The following is a 1591-nucleotide window of genomic DNA, read 5'->3' as shown; positions in this document are numbered from 1 at the left end:
AAAAAAAAAAAAAAAAAAAAAAAAAAAAAAAAAAAAAAAAAAAAAAAAAAAAAAAAAAAAAAAAAAAAAAAAAAAAAAAAAAAAAAAAAAAAAAAAAAAAAAAAAAAAAAAAAAAAAAAAAAAAAAAAAAAAAAAAAAAAAAAAAAAAAAAAAAAAAAAAAAAAAAAAAAAAAAAAAAAAAAAAAAAAAAAAAAAAAAAAAAAAAAAAAAAAAAAAAAAAAAAAAAAAAAAGAAAAAAAAAAAAAAAAAAAAAAAAAAAAAAAAAAAAAAAAAAAAAAAAAAAAAAAAAAAAAAAAAAAAAAAAAAAAAAAAAAAAAAAAAAAAAAAAAAAAAAAAAAAAAAAAAAAAAAAAAAAAAAAAAAAAAAAAAAAAAAAAAAAAAAAAAAAAAAAAAAAAAAAAAAAAAAAAAAAAAAAAAAAAAAAAAAAAAAAAAAAAAAAAAAAAAAAAAAAAAAAAAAAAAAAAAAAAAAAAAAAAAAAAAAAAAAAAAAAAAAAAAAAAAAAAAAAAAAAAAAAAAAAAAAAAAAAAAAAAAAAAAAAAAAAAAAAAAAAAAAAAAAAAAAAAAAAAAAAAAAAAAAAAAAAAAAAAAAAAAAAAAAAAAAAAAAAAAAAAAAAAAAAAAAAAAAAAAAAAAAAAAAAAAAAAAAAAAAAAAAAAAAAAAAAAAAAAAAAAAAAAAAAAAAAAAAAAAAAAAAAAAAAAAAAAAAAAAAAAAAAAAAAAAAAAAAAAAAAAAAAAAAAAAAAAAAAAAAAAAAAAAAAAAAAAAAAAAAAAAAAAAAAAAAAAAAAAAAAAAAAAAAAAAAAAAAAAAAAAAAAAAAAAAAAAAAAAAAAAAAAAAAAAAAAAAAAAAAAAAAAAAAAAAAAAAAAAAAAAAAAAAAAAAAAAAAAAAAAAAAAAAAAAAAAAAAAAAAAAAAAAAAAAAAAAAAAAAAAAAAAAAAAAAAAAAAAAAAAAAAAAAAAAAAAAAAAAAAAAAAAAAAAAAAAAAAAAAAAAAAAAAAAAAAAAAAAAAAAAAAAAAAAAAAAAAAAAAAAAAAAAAAAAAAAAAAAAAAAAAAAAAAAAAAAAAAAAAAAAAAAAAAAAAAAAAAAAAAAAAAAAAAAAAAAAAAAAAAAAAAAAAAAAAAAAAAAAAAAAAAAAAAAAAAAAAAAAAAAAAAAAAAAAAAAAAAAAAAAAAAAAAAAAAAAAAAAAAAAAAAAAAAAAAAAAAAAAAAAAAAAAAAAAAAAAAAAAAAAAAAAAAAAAAAAAAAAAAAAAAAAAAAAAAAAAAAAAAAAAAAAAAAAAAAAAAAAAAAAAAAAAAAAACAAAAAAAAAAAAAAAAAAAAAAAAAAAAAAAAAAAAAAAAAAAAAAAAAAAAAAAAAAAAAAAAAAAAAAAAAAAAAAAAAAAAAAAAAAAAAAAAAAAAAAAAAAAAAAAAAAAAAAAAAAAAAAAAAAAAAAAAAAAAAAAAAAAAAAAAAAAAAAAAAAAAAAAAAAAAAAAAAAAAAAAAAAAAAATAAAAAAAAAAAAAAAAAAAAAAAAAAAAAAAAAAAAAAAAAAAAAAAAAAAAAAAAAAAAAAAAAAAAAAAAAAAAAAAAAAAAAAAAAAAAAAAAAAA

The sequence above is a fragment of the Folsomia candida genome, unplaced genomic scaffold, assembly GCF_002217175.1.
Source record: "Folsomia candida strain VU population unplaced genomic scaffold, ASM221717v1 Fcan01_Sc036, whole genome shotgun sequence".
Taxonomy (NCBI): domain Eukaryota; kingdom Metazoa; phylum Arthropoda; class Collembola; order Entomobryomorpha; family Isotomidae; genus Folsomia; species Folsomia candida.
This window is presented reverse-complemented; position numbering follows the sequence as displayed.